The sequence below is a fragment of the Camponotus floridanus genome, unplaced genomic scaffold, assembly GCF_003227725.1.
Source record: "Camponotus floridanus strain SB8 unplaced genomic scaffold, Cflo_v7.5 scaffold21, whole genome shotgun sequence".
NCBI classification, from domain to species: Eukaryota; Metazoa; Arthropoda; class Insecta; order Hymenoptera; family Formicidae; genus Camponotus; species Camponotus floridanus.
Window position 1 is genome coordinate 287,359 of NW_020229337.1, and position 15,809 is coordinate 303,167.

General features: G+C 32.0%; 1 protein-coding gene and 1 non-coding gene across 4 annotated transcripts in view; one reads left to right on the forward strand and one right to left on the reverse strand.

Moving 5' to 3' along the window:
• LOC105253069 (stress-activated protein kinase JNK) overlaps positions 1 to 15,809 on the forward strand; it is a 136,721-nt gene that overhangs the window by 50,837 nt on the left and 70,075 nt on the right. The window lies entirely within an intron of this gene.
• On the reverse strand, positions 2,717 to 5,078 carry LOC105253068. Its single transcript, XR_003122763.1, has 2 exons — positions 4,943 to 5,078; positions 2,717 to 4,089 (listed from the first exon to the last, which is right to left on the reverse strand). It is a non-coding gene; the product is annotated as a pupal cuticle protein C1B (transcript).

Here is a 15,809-nt window from a genome sequence, read left to right on the forward strand (position 1 = left end):
TCAAATCCTGGGATTACGCGCTTGCGTTTGCTGCCTGTGCTGGCCTATACGATACGTTCGATAAAATAACCGTGTTCGATGCACGCGGCAGTATTCCCTGGCGAATCCTGAAATAATTTTCCCCTAACAAGAATATCGAGGCAGAAATAGCATTTCAGCTTTGATCGATTAAAAAGAGAAGGCTTTTGACAAATCGTATTCTAGAAATACAAGATAATAAAATGGTAACCCATATGAATAATTTCAAATGAATTTTACTTTAACTGAATTTAAATTTATATATGCGATTTTGCAAGAAAGTATAACAGCTATGTATTCGATTCAGTCTTGATACAATTTGATCGTATCAAGAGACTCTTTCTCTATGTTTTATGCAAAATTTCAAAAAATGTTTTGCACTCATGTATTGCGCATAGAAATTGCACCAAAATCTATCTAATTGGATTATACTGTGTCAAAAAATTCAAATATGACATATGAAAGATGATGAATATCTAAATTGTGTATTTTCACTGTGAGAAGCTACTTCAATTTACATCAAAGCCTTAAAAACTGCAAAAAGAATTTCAAGTTAATTTTAATCAAAATGGAGGTTATTTATTTTTTCACCAAATATCGAGTATCACACTGTTCGTCTGTTAACGAATACGTCTGTTAACGAATATTTTATATATATATAGGATTAGCGTAGTCGAAAATAAAAGGGTCAATAGGCAGTAGCCGCAAAACTCGTTCGTCCGAAACACACGCGAACTTTTTGGCAATTTCGTTGACATGTGCGACACGTTGCATGTAAAATGCGTTTCGCTTTGAATACGACGACCATTTGCAAATGTAGTTACTGGGATTTTAACGAAATTCACCGATAAAATTATTCTGCTAGTTATTTATTTTATTTTAAACCTCAAGTATTTCCGCGAGGTGCAAACGTGGTTGATTAATTCTTGTTAGTGATTTGTTAAATATATGTCACGAAGTTGAAAGAATGACATATTTTTATTTCTGAATATTTTTAAAGAGTTTTATCCGAAATTTTTCTGATAAAATAAAAATTATATGTAATATATATATATATAATTTGATAAAATATAAAAATTATAATATATATAAAACAAATATTCATAATTAATTTTTTATTTCTTTTTTTACTTTCTTTATTTTATATATGTAGAATTTATTTTAATAATATATTTTTTTTATTACTATTTTTTATTGTATTTATTTTTAAGCTTGGAAACAGATTATTCAAAGATATTCTGAGATGAAAATTTCAATCTTCCAAGAAACGAAAAATATTTTACATTTATTTTTTTTTCGAGGAGATGAAACGAATACGAAATCACGAAATGTTTTATTCCTCGCGGCCCGAAATAATCTCGACATAATTTACCGTACCATGATGATGATGGATGTGTCGCGCGACTCAGCTTAATTACCACGTGAAAGATGGTTAACAACGGCAATTAAACAAAGCAATTAAAAGTTTTTCCATGCTAGAGTTACTGAGACTGCGTAAACTTTTTCCTGTGTTTTCTTGGTAATTCGCAAGAAGCATTTTTATATCAGGTTTTTATCTGTTATATAACCTGCGGCAATTTTATTCACTTTTCTTGCAGTTGTTTAGATTTTTTTAGTTGTTATAACTAACGTTAATTCGCCATGTAAATAACGTAGATATTTTGATCTTTGAATAAACTATAGCATAGATGGACGTCAGTTTTTTAGGTTGTTAAATTTTAAAATTGCGTGTGCGTCATTCAATCAAAAATTGAAAAATACGTATTGTAAAATATTACTGTTATCTTTATTTATGAAAACGATATTGTTCAGCAACGAAAAAGATGTTGTGAGCATCTTTATCTTAATAAAATTTTAATAACAAAAATAATTAATTATTTTTCTTTTCTCCCTTTCTTGCGATATCATTTAGAATTATTAAAATATATATTCAAAATAATTAAATGTAGAAAATTGCAAAAAATGCGAATAAAGTGAGATACAATAAAATCTGTGAAATATGCACAAAATTTTTTAACAAAAAAACTTGCGGAGAAAATAGACGAAACAATAAAATTATGAAAACTCAGAATATTTCCGTATTTATATACAATGAAAAAAAAAAAAAAAAAAAAAAAAAAAAAAAAAAAAAAGAATAGATAAGCTCTATTTTTATATTTTTGAAATAGTACTAAGTGTTATTTTGTAGATGCGAGATCTCTCGCAAGAACTTTCGTTATGGTTCTCTTTGCAACACATTGTGTCACTATTCTCCCGCGAGTGCCTCTAAACTCTTACTAAAGGCATGCGCTTAAAAATGCATTTGTCGTCGCCGTCAAGGGTACAATTCTATCTACGAAAGTAACATTCTGCGACATGTAGGCCAAGGAAAAAATATTTTGCGAAGCTTGCATCAAACTTCTACAATTTAAAACTCTGCAGTTCTTTACCCAAGTTAAATAACTATTTAATATTAAATATTTTGGTGATAACTACAAATTTTAATTAAAATTCTGTAAAATTCGTATAACTTTTTTAGAATTAACTGGAAGATAAAGTTTCGGCGAAACACACATACACACATATTAGGATTCTTTAATATTAAATATTTTTTTTACGTCTTTTAATTTTTGAGAGGGGAAAAAATCGCAAAATATATCGTTGAATTTTTACAAGTAATTCTTGTAAAATAATAGGAAAAAGAGAAAAATATTTTAAATCTCATTGCATTGGATTATATTTTTTCTAGAGTGGATTACATATGGATTCATAAATAGCGAATAATATCTTACGTAAGATACACATACACGAAGAAAAATTAGCAACGTTTCGTCAATTTTTTTTGTTAATATTTTATACGATGGCAATCATGCAAAAAATCACGCTGCGAATAATTTCTTCAGGAAAATTCAGATTCACACAGACATTTAGACGAGTTAATAGAATGTATATATAACATGATAATATAACCGAAATGTTTTCAATGAATTATGTGATTCGTAAATATAATATGTACACAAAGAGACATTCTCGATAACGCTTCGTTAATGTCTTTTTTAACATTTCAGAGAATAGATAATCATAAATCATAGTATCACGTTGCAAATGTATAAATTCAGATGGTGGATGGTCCGTTTTGTCTTTACATAAATTGTAAGCTATTTGATAAGAGAGACTTGCTGTACATATGTGTAATAATGTAATAAGCGTACTTTAGATATACAAATGTATACATTTTATCTAAAGTGAATAATATAGATACAACTGCAAGAGGTATTATATATATCTATTAGCAATCTCTTACGCAATAAGATACTGTAACCGGATAAGACTCACAATCAGTTCTTAACATGGTTCGTTTCCTGTTTATCTCGCGCGATTCTTTTAAAAGCTCTATCGTGCATACAAATGGTTATTTAAATCATGATGCAATTGTAATAATTAATCTCGAATAATTTTGCAAAGAGAAGGACGATAATATTTTCAAATTTTGACAGACCATATTCAAGAGTCAAGTATCTTATAAAACAATATCTCTCTTTCAGTAATCAAATAAATAACGGCTAATATATTTCGCGGTTTTGTTGAATAATAATATTAATAGATAGTAAAGAAAAAAAGTAATAATTTGAATACTTGACGAAAATAAATCCAGATGACCTCATTTTTGACATGCTTTTTTTTGATGAATTATCTTACGTGGTCGCGTCACGAGTGATGTCGTCGTGCAGTCGGGTTGTAAAATCAGAGGCTGTGACTGGTCGAATAGTTTCGCGTGTTCCCCCGGGCTTATGTGGTTGCTCGGCGTATCTAGGCCACGTAATAGGATCTGTAGGCCGCGGCGTAATAGGGGTAGCTGGAATAGGCCGCGTACGCGTAGGGGTAGCTGTATGCGGAGTAAGCAACGGCCGGGGCGGTGTATGCGCTGTAAGCGATCGGAGCCGTGTAAGCCGCACTGAGCAGCAACCCTCGCTTGTTCCTAGCCGCTTCCGGCGAGATGGGCTCGGCCTGTGCCGGTTCGATGGACTCTACCTCGGTGGGTTTCGCCTCCGCGAGAGCCGCGGCGGCCACCAGGGCGAAAAGAGCGATAACCTAGGAATAGTAAAGAAAAATATGTAAAGACACATTTATGCGCTATATCATAAGCTTTCAGCCTACGTCCTTTAAAGAAATTTGTAAAGCAAAACTCGGAATTTTGTGTTGAATTTTTGATTTTCCTACTTGACGTTGAGAAGAAATGGAAAAATAAAACGATTTTTCTACACAGAGAAAAATATTCTACTGTCAAAAAAAGCGATTACTCAGTTTATTTTTCTTTTTTTAAGTAATAGTTTTCTTCAACAAAAAATATATTCTTGATAATAGTCTTAAAATATACTCATCACAAGTGTTAGAAAATCTCATTATCATGTACTCAAAAGAAGAATTTATTTTCTCTTCAAGAATATTATAAAGTTGTATCAAAGAAAAATCAAACTTACTTTACGTCAATTCTTGTAGTAAGCAAACCAAATTTTTGTTTTAATTTAATATTCTTGACTAAAATACTGCACTTATTAAAATTCAGAATATATTCAATTAAATTTAATGCTTGTGGTGAACTTATGATATATTTGCGGATATACAAATTTATGATATATTTAAAATAAATAATATTTACTTGAATACAGTATACATTTTTCTCTGTGTAATCTTGTTGATTGAGAGACAGATTGAAATTTATAGGCTTGGAAATTTTCAACTCTCATAATTCTGTTTAAATATTTTTATCGTTTACGAGATACATGATTTTCTTTTTCTCTTCTCTATCTCGATTTGATATTTCTAAAATAAATAAATTAGAATCGTGTATGAAAATATTATTGTTAAAAATCAATTGAGACAATTTGTTCTAAAACTAAACCAGTCAACTATGCTATCACGAAGAAAGATTCGTTCTACTCACGGCTAAGCACTTCATGTTTGCAGGCTGAGTTGAGAGAGAATCGCTTGGGAAAGCTTAGGAGAGCTCGAAGATCGAAGATCGATTGATGCTCATGCTCTTGGGGTGGCGGACTTTTATACGCCAATCGTACGTGCATCGATTCGCGATTATCATTTTCGATCCGCGTAATCGCGCATAACAATTATTGTCCTCGTGACATTGTCCGTCGAACATAGAGGTAGAGAGGGAAACATCATCGGGAATTTAAACGCAAGTATCGGAGTTGAGCAACCCGTCCTTGGCCGACGTCCAAACAGAGAAGCGCAAGAACCTTTTATTGCGCTGCCTTCGCATGTAGTATCGAATCTGTAATTTTGTAATATCGATTTATTAACGTTTCACAAGAATATAATATAATTAATGTATTTAAAAAATGTAATATAATTACTTTGTTTCGATTTTCTTGTCTTTCTTTAAGTGAAAAATATTTTCGACTTTACATAAAAGTGTTCAGTGAAGTTTCGAAGCTGATATTTTATTCTACACGAATAATGTGTAGAATACAATAGCATAAATAATATGTGAAGAAACATGAGATTTATAACAATGATTATTTAATTTTTACAAAGAACAGTATTACATTTATGACGTCTTCGAGAAAGTAAAGGTATTAATGTATTCTGTTAATTTATACGTAGCTAAATACGACATTACCTGCTTCTCATTGATATTCCATGCGATCGTCACGCTTGTCGCAGCAATTTTCATGACGCAGCTATAATTTAGCTATTCTGGCCTTGTATCTGATCGGACCCTGTTCACGGCCAGGGAATCCAGATGGTCTCCGCGTCGTTTGTGCACTATTAGGTTTGGACCGAATTCGAATTCCTGCGGGGATCCTTGATGGCGCGTGAAAATCCTAAATTCAATAAAATTCAATTTGAATCAGATTTTACGGACCCATTCTCATTGGGAGCTATAATCGTCTTAAACTATAATTGTTTACCAAATCTTTATGAACAATTATCCACAAATACGATTTCTCGATTATAGATTTCTTCGGAATAGAAGAAACTAAATCGGATTTTCTTTTTTGGCGAAAATTTCAAATCAATATACTACATTTTAAATATTAATATTACTATTAATTATAAGTATATGTAAATAAAAAAAACCACGTTTAATTTCAGACAAACATTTAAGATTGGCTAATATTTAATATTTAATACTAAATGTAAAAAGGGATGATTGTCGCGATATTAATTAATCGTTTATTAAATTTTCAGCAGAACAATCATGAGCTTTTCGAAGTATCTGCCATTAGGATATATCTCGGTGATATGATTGTGGAATGCAAGAATTCTGTAGAATTCTTGGCATGATTTACCGTCGGAAATTGTTTCGTACTGCGACAATGTTAAAGCGGGAGACGAAAGGCACACGCGATATGCTTCTCGACACAGTAGTTACGGTAACTTGGCACAGGAGTAACGATCTGTGTCGTTAATCATATTTTATTCAAGTTTCCACTTGTCGCGCTGGGAACACAACGTTATATTCTTTTCAGTGACGATAGACAATTTTTCATGAGTGCCTGTTGTCTCGAGCGGTTATATTGTGCTTTCCAAAAGATAAAACTGTGACATCGCCAAAGTTGCACATCATTGTCGATAATTGGCTTTTTAACACCCGGGTATGGTGTATAGTATTTCATCATGACATAAAGACATCGACAATGCATCCAGAATGCACAATCGCGCAATTTGATATTTAACATTATATTTTGTCAAGTTTGAAATTTACTTTTATTTGAAAAATTAACATTGACAATTCATTAAAAAATAATAGACTAAAATTACAAAAGAAACAATGAGATGTGTTTTTGTTTATTTTGGGGAAATCTGTACATTACATAATGCTAGCATTATTTATGTTACATTTAATGGAGAGGTAAATGTAATGTTTCTGACACGAAAAGTCACGAATTAAGGAAAGAATACGAGATGGAATATTATACGCGGTAGTATTTTAATAATCTTTTAGAGGCCATTACATGTCTATTATTTCGCTAAATTTAAAAAAGCTGACGTTTCTCAGGCGAACGAATGAGCGAAAGAGATTAGCGACGAGAATCCGCGGAAAAGTCGCATAAACGGGAAGAGACAGAGGGGTGGCGGAGGGTGCGACCGCGTCGCATTATTCGTCCGAAATACCAGCTATTTTCCGCTCTCGAGTCGACGATGAAAGCTAAGGCAGGGAGCTCGATTTCGCTCGCGAAGGCAAGACTTGAGTAATATCGCGACGTCGCTCGAGCGATGACAACGTCGGCCGAGGGCGGTTTGTCGGAGATAGATGCCGGGAATGTCGGAGTGTTTTTCATATAAACGCTGATTGCGAGCCGCATTTTTATCCGCGTCGTGTCGGCATTAGCATACCGTGCCCCTTCGTTGGTCCGGATGCTGTGGAGAATAATTTTCGCTGGAACACTCGCCGTCGCGGCGACGTTGAGATTATCGCGATTTCATTTATACTTACTGTCTTGAAGTTTATTCTTTCGACTTACTGTTCTTTTATGAAATAGAAAAAGAATAATGAAACGGACGAATTATTTGCAAGGTGAACTGCTCCCCGAACGGAGCAAGAATGCAAACGTCTTTCTAAAACGTCGGAAAATCAATTTCTGACAATCTCAAGAATTTTGCGAATAAGACAGTTTATCACGAAGATGACAAATCTACAAGTTTTAAATATTTGAAATTTATAAATGAGTGCTCTTTTTAGTTACTTCTCATTTTTTTTTAATTTTCTTAAAATGTCTAACAAATGATATATAAAAATGATGTATTATAAATGCAGTTGTGTGAAACAATGATATCGCTTCGAGAGAAAGATCTGTCAATCATCCGCCAATTTCTTCAATTCCTTCTAGTTTTCTGCGAGATTCTCGTGATTGGCTATTTGACAAACTCGCGCCATAAACAAAAAAAAAAGAATTCTAAAAAAGATATAAAATATAAAACTACGCTATTTCATACGAGAGCAAACTCTTTTGTCGTTTGATTATTTTTCCCAACACGACTAAGAGATTTCTGCACATTTGTGATAGTGTTATTAAATTTAGATTCCCTCCGGTGCAATTCGGAATGAATTTAGAAACAACAGGAGTGATGCTTATGCAATTTTCTGGTTAAATACTAACCTTTTTTGCTTCTTAAAAATTAAGAATTACAAAATTAGAAAGATTAAACTTCTTAAATACATTCTTTTTTTAATTTTTCACTTTTACAATATTTTAGAATGCAAGAAGGCATCATTATAAATGTAAATGGTTAAATTTTTTCTGCGAATCCAAATAATTGACTTGATGATTTTTTCGACTGTATTTTTACTTCATTCCCAATAGCTCTTTTTCATTTAAAATTCTGGTAGCGACTCATAAGCAGCCCAGTGTCCCTGATGTAATCCGCATACGTAATGTCACTGCTGCACGCGCTGTTTGCGATGTCATACTCGTTACATGACTGACCCGTGTAAGCTCTCCATACAAACATATGTGCGTTTCATGGTCGAATGTACACATCCATGTAATGACATGGAACCATGAGGATACTAATTTGATATCGTAGTATTTTTAAACCACAAAAGATTATTCCTGAGAAAAAAATTTAAATTTATTGATATTAAATATTAAAAATCAATACACACACACACACACACACATGATATTATATAAACGTAAAAATATACATAATTTTTATAATAAAATATTTTAAAAGAACACAGGATATTATTAATTTTCTAAAATATTTCTTCTTGTTTTGACGTTCTATTTCGAAAAATATGGTTTTAAATGACACATAGAGATATGTGCATCATCATTAAGAATGGGATGGCACGCTATATGCGACAAGAAGTATCGATAGTGTAATGGCATTGTTTCGCACTTTTTTAGAGATCCTCTAGTATTGTCACAAATTACCACTGCATCATTTCTTTTTTTCTTTCTTCGTCGCGTCTTCCTCCCGTCACTTTATTCTTTCTCTTTTTCTTTTTTATTCTTTTTTTCTCTGCCAGCTAGTGGCATGCTTTATGAATGGCTCTTTTCTTTTGTCGCTATCGTTTTTACAAAATCGTTTCTTGCGTTTCGTTTTGTACTTCCAGACGAGCAGAGCAGAAAATGCAAGTAAAGCCTTAAGGAAACCTATTCTGATACTTGTTATTTTATACAGCGTGAATATCTCAATTGTCATGTGTATTCCTTTGTAAGAAAAAAATTGCGACGAGTTTTTCCTGGGAATCGAGTGATGCAGGTTGCTGTTTGTATAAAAAGTATCTATCTGACAAGTACGGTCTTAAGTGAATAGAGATTTCTCATTCTAAGATACATTTTTCAGAGTGCAATGTAATTATTTCACGAAAACAATTTGTTATAGTTTATAACACGAATAGCATAATTAATAAATATAATAATTTCAATATATATATATATATATATATATATATATATATAATTATTATAATATTAATAAATTATAAAAATATCGAATGTGTATAACAACAATTGTAATAATGCATAATTTAGCTAATAATAGCCAAAAGAAAAAATAAAAGAAAGATATTAATTAATATTGAATATATAAATATTGACAACAATATTGATATTTGTTTGATAAATGTTAACAATAATATTAATATTTCTTTTCAAATTCGCAGTTTTATTGAGGAAGTTTGATTGGAAAAATTTATAATCTCTCTTTCTCACTCTCTCTGTTGATAGTCAAATTTAAAAGTTTGCAATGTTCGGGAATTATCCTGGATGAAGAGTGATGATGAATAATCTACAGTTGTTTGGAACGAATAATCTAGTTGTTTCGATCGAATCGATTCAGGGGATCGATTCGGTGTCTCTATAAGCCGGGTTTAGAGTTTTTCAAATAAATGTCAAGAGAGTCGCGGCGCGACTCTTTTATTGTGAGCAACGACAGCGATGGTGGCCGATATTTGATTTTCGTGCATATTTGCGCTGTCGGAATCCGCAATCGTTTTCCCGATCAAATGGCAGTCGATTGGCATCGATTCCTTGATTAGTTGAATACCGCTCGGTATCGGGCTCCGAAATCAAAATCACAATCCAGATCGCCACGTGCCGAATCGATTTTCGCCGAGCTAGAAAGCTAAAGTTTAAATTCATTATAGATAAGCGCCGAACTCGGAATGAAAGCATCGATATTTTATCGTTTCAAGTAAAACGGTAGGATAAAGAACAATTGACTATCCAGTATTACAACAAATGTCTCCTTTATCCAAGGTTTTTCTTTAGTCATTCAATTCTTTCGTGGCAAAAATTAAGCAACAGAGATACAAATAAAGAATATTTTATTAATTATTTAATTATTTAAATTTAATTGAACATTAGATTAATTTAAAAAATAATTATTTGTAAGTCGAAATTTGTTTCAAATTATTTTATTTCAACAGAATCATTTAATTTGAATCTTGATTTTTAACTTTTGTTACTATTTAATTAAAGAATCAAGATATAAATAAAATTTTATTCCGTTAAAGTAAAGTTGCTGATTTTAAAAATATTTATTATTATCAAAAATGAATTCGAGTGATCTGTAAATATTTTACGGGATTCACAGAGACGAATCAAAAGTATCGCCTATTAGAGTCGAAAATGAAGTAGTTTCGATCATGCGAAAGAGATAAAAGAGAATATATCCGGTTTCCGCGGCAAAAAGCAGGGGGTGGAAAATTGCATGGCGTTAAGTGAAAGTCGTAATAACGGCGGCTTAAGGTTTCGCCGCAGAGAAGCGAAACCCTATCTCTTCGCTTCTCGGAGGACTGAGAGGGCACGTCTGCGTGCGTGCACAGGACAGAGGTCGGGAAAGTGGTGGACGATCGATAACGCTAGAAACTGCGTGCTTCGAAAGGGTCCTCTCTCATGTGTGTCGTCCCTCGTTCCTCGCTTTATCCTCTCTGCGTCTTTCGAAGAGAGACGAGGGACTTTGTTTCACCATGACGGAGTAAATTTCCGTTCGTCGGATAGTCGCTTGAAAATAATTGCACGGACCTCCGGATTCCGTAAGGGAACAATGTACCTAATTCTTCTCTTTCTCTTCTAACCAATGGCTTCCTACTTGTTGTTCGTCCTTACCATTCCAAATGTTATCCTGAGGGAGATGGCGAACGCCACATGGAATGAGATAAGCACTCGTGAGAGTCTGTGTGGCAGATAAATCATCCGGTCAACATGGCTTGATAAGCCATATTAAAAGCACTAGTGTTGTAACGCAAGTTCATTGTGTTCTGTGATTCGTTATAGCTGGTATTAACCTCAAATTATTAAAAAGATTCTGTTATTTCTGGAATTTTAGACTTTTAAATAATTATTATTTAATATATGAGTTTTGTTAGTATTATTTGTAAAACTTTATTATTAAAAACTTTGGATACGCTAAAAATTTTGGACATTTTAATGTCCCTCTGAGAAATATATAGATATTTTAGAAATTTTAATATTATTAGTAATTATTCTATATTTATATTCTATACTTTTTATATTTTTGAATTTCAAAAATTATTAATTTATTTTATTATTATTATTATAAAATCTATTTTGTGTTAAAATTTGTATTAGGTACATATATAATAATTAAGAATATTTTCTCGTGAAAATGGCACTGATTATTAAGAAAGAAAAGAAATTGAAAATATAAAATATACTTTTATTTCTACATATCAATAGGAAGAAGACAGTTTTAGGACTTACAATATTTATTCATAATTATTCATATTTTTATGATAAAAGTGAATGATAAGAAACGCTATAATTCAAACTAGCTATTACGAGTAATAGATTCGCGTTAACGCAAACTAGGAAAAATTTCAAATTTGATGGAATCATCGAACAATTATAGAAGACGAAAGAGGCGCATCACGCGCTGACGTTATCGGACACATCTCTCGTCTTCTTCGGAGGCGGCATCGGGATTTTCAGTGGACCGCGAAATATGTCGGCATCGATTCAACGTGTCCAAAAATACTTTCCTCGACGGTTGCCGAGACGCATAATTCGACGGAAATACGATTTCTCAGATGTACATGTCGTGTTCAACGTCGCGTTACCAATGGTATAAAAGAGAGAGAAAGAAAAACAACAATGAGATAAATATAGAGAGAGGGAAGGGAGAGAGAAGGGGGGAAGACAGAGAGAGAGAGAGAGAGAGAGAGAGAGAGAGAGAGAAAGACGGAGAACGGTTATTTCTTATAGAACGTCTTCTCTTCAACTTCTCGCGCGCTGAGAGCTTCGAAGAAAGCTCTTTCGAAATCTGAGAGCGGCAACGTCTCCAGGGATGATACGGCCTTCTTACAGAGAGATCTCCCCCTGGACTACTGTGAAGCTTCTATTCGTGTTTGCGCGGTAGAAAAACGCATCATTCGAGAAATTCTGCGCGATTTCGCTAACGTCGTGAATAAAGTAATAGAAAAAAATAGAATAGTAAGATTAATAATTGAATACTGGAACTTTAAATTCTTGAAATTTAAATATATGGATATATTCTATAGATTAATAAAAAATTATAAAAATGTCATTTTAATACTTTAGTTTCAAAAATTATGTGCAATATCATTTATTATCATTTATTTCTAAAAGCACATAAATGTTAGTAGATTAAATAAAAATAAACGAAATTAGATTAGTTTCTCTGTTTCTAAAAGTGGAAACCTCTAAATTACAAGTTATATTAATTATTCAAATTCGTATCTCTCTCTATACTAATTTTAATTTAAATTATTATATAAACGTACAATAATATAAACTTAGTTATTTATCAGGTTTAACTGATATAGATTTTCTGCAGAGAATTTCTCAATACTTTTTTAATAAATATATAATTTATATATTATATGTATATACACATATATAAATCGGATGAGGTCGATCATCATCATTTCTACCAGATTCGTTTTATAAATAGATACGACGCTTTTGGCCTATAAAGTATACCATTTGTCCAGCCACGAACTGGAAAATGTTTCAAAATTTATGAGCTCAGTCGTGCAGCAGGGCTGAAGTATGTGGGATTGGCAGAAGAATGAGAATATCGATATAATATATCGATATGTAAGAAATAATATATCGGTATGTCGAGAATAAGTTGCTCCGACAATTATTCTCAATCTGTTTAAGTTCAAAGAAAATGATAAAATATCTAAATTTGGAATCTGATATGTTACCAATCCACATTATAAAAGTTGGAGTACTATCTTATATTTTAAAATTTTTTGTATCGAATCAAATTGTGATTAAAAAATTGGAATAGAAAAGAGTAATTTGGTAAAAATTATTAATATATACTATAAAATACACTATTAAATATACTATAAAAATTAATATACTATAAAAAATTACTATAAAATATTTAAAATTGATAAAAAAATTAAATAAAAATAAAATAATATTTTTAATATTTTGAATATAAATCAATTAAATTATTCAAGTAATTAATTATAAATGTAAGTTTAGTTCATAATAAAAATAAATTATATATAATCTGAAAAATATATTAAATTCTGAAAAATATATTAAAAGACTAAAAACTTAATTAACACGAATGAAAATATTTAATTAATCTTTAATGTTTCCCGAGTATTTTATTGTAGTATACATATCGTATATTTTACTACAGTTTTTATTTTATAATTCGAAACTTTATCCTTTTTACCTCTATGTTAGACACATTTCAAATTACGAATGATAAAGATCATCAATGATCGATGAAAAAACAAAGTTTTACGCGTGAAAATGTACGCATTTTTTGTGCATTAGATATAAACCTCGTTTCCATAAAATTTTTTATTTATTTGACTAGCTAGAAGTTGGCAGATAAAAGTTGGGTACATTTGCAAAATACGGATGCGTTTGCAACATCGTTGTCCGAAGCACCTGCTACGTCGTGTTGGGAAAGCATCGTAAACTTCTCTCCATCGCGCGCGATACAGTCGATGTTTTCATAAAGCGTCAATAACTTTCGCAGCTTCACTTTAACACCATTCGCTTTCATCATAGCGAAACTTAGGGGATTTCGTAACTTAAGAAGTAAATCGAGGATTTTTGTACTACTCAGCAAGAGGAGCTGTCAATATTATATTGTATATATTTTGGAAATAGGGTTACTCTTTCTTTTCGACTAATCTCTTTGATTAATTTGAAATAGATTTTTTCGATAAAGATTTTTGAAATAGATTTTTTTTTAAAGTTGAGATATATTTGCTAGTCATAAATTTTTAAATTTTAATGTTAAATATTACATTTTTGTCATGTTAATGTTTTTCGAGATAAGGATACAATGACTAGCTTTTGAATTAAAAAATTTTTATTAAATTTTTTTTTGTAAGATCTATTTAAAATTAGCTGAGAGAAATACAAATTTCATACGTAAATTATTGGAGATATATCATTATATTTCTATAACGAAAAAAGCAATGTAAAAATAAATACTAAATTATTTAAAATAAATAGATTTTTTTCCATACATCTTTTACGCGGAGGAGAAGAATTGATGAGGACATTGTTGTTCGCGTCTCGAGAGTCTAGTTATCGCTGGAAATCGCGGTTAGATGGTGGCAGAGTTACGGGACCGAAAGCAGGAGCTACGAGCTACGCTTACTCGGCAGTTTCAATTAAGCATCGAAGCTTTCGCCGGTGAAGCACGCAATCTCGCTCCCCCTTATGGCACACTCGACCGTCTTTCCCTCGTTCATCGTTTCTCTAAGGAATCAAGCTGCTTATCTGTGAAATTTAGAAAGAGGATGAGGAAAATGTCACAAGATTTGCCGAGCTGTAACTAATTAAAATTTACTATAAGACGATTTCGTCAGCACCATCCATCGCGATGATTAACAAATGATCCAATTTAATTTAAATAATAGATTGTCAAATATCATACAATTTACATATATACATATATTCTCTAAACATCATGCTTTCATCAAAAAGTTTAACTTTAATAATTAAATGATTATTAAATTTTATCACTCTTATATATTAAAAAAATAGTTTTATATTAAAAAATAAAATGATTGTAAAGATAATATTGGAGATAAAAAAATATCAAACATTGTTTATGTAATATTTTTTATCTCGAATTATCCTTATTATATTATTTTTAATTTTTTTTATTATCTTTTATAATTTTTAATTATCTTCATAATTTTATTTATTTATATGAAATTATTTTAAAAAATTTTTCAATAATTTAATTTTTTTAGCGTATCTTAAGACAATAATTTCTTCTCGAAAAAATTCAGCAGCTTAGTTCTATCATAGATCGCGACCACGCCAACGTTCGGATGACATTTAGAGTGGCGTCGCAGCGTCGAGCGAGTTCCCAGCTCTTTGCCCTGCTTCTTCTTGCGTTTGCCTCGATAGACGTCTCTTCATTGAGCATCGTCTTCGTCGTCGTCGTCGTCGTCAGCGACGACGACGTCGACGTCGATGTCGGCGCGGCCGTCAAAGGTCGCCACGGTATAAATACTCTGGCGCCGCCGTCGGCTCGTCGTCCCGGTTTCTCTTCCCCTTTTGATCCCTCGCCCTCTCGACTCTTTACACACCAGCCTAAATTTTCCCCCTTTCACGTTTACGGTTCTCCTTTCTTGTCTTCGCCACTCTTAAAATTCGCAGAGACGTCATTAATTGCACTAGAGTCGGGATGGAATTTGATACAAAGCAAAAACACAAAGAACAGGATGAAGAAAAAGATATAATTTTTCTCGAATCTTTAATTTGTGCAGACTTGAGTACAGCATTATTGAAGTTCGTCTAGACAAGATTCGAGCGACTCAATGAAAATTCGTCGAGACTCTCTGGCGGGATGCGAGA